Raw genomic sequence first — 263 nt, 5'->3', positions numbered from 1 at the left:
TAAGAACAAAGGAAAGAAAGAGGAGGTATAGAAGGCTGAGAAGAAAGACCCTGGAGGCTAGAGAAGGTAGATAAAAGAAAAAAGAAGAACGAATGAGAGAAGGAAAAGAAGAAGACAAGGAAAACACATGGGAGAAAGGGAGAGAAAGAGGCAGAAACAAAGAGCGGAGAGAGAACGAGGGGGAATGAGTTTGCAATAAATCCTTGACGATTATGTAAAAAATATAACAAAAATATTTTCTTTTATTAATTATTTCTCCATTA

This window comes from Penaeus monodon, chromosome 20 (assembly GCF_015228065.2).
Source record: "Penaeus monodon isolate SGIC_2016 chromosome 20, NSTDA_Pmon_1, whole genome shotgun sequence".
Taxonomy (NCBI): Eukaryota; Metazoa; Arthropoda; class Malacostraca; order Decapoda; family Penaeidae; genus Penaeus; species Penaeus monodon.
Note: the sequence above shows the minus strand (reverse complement) of the source record.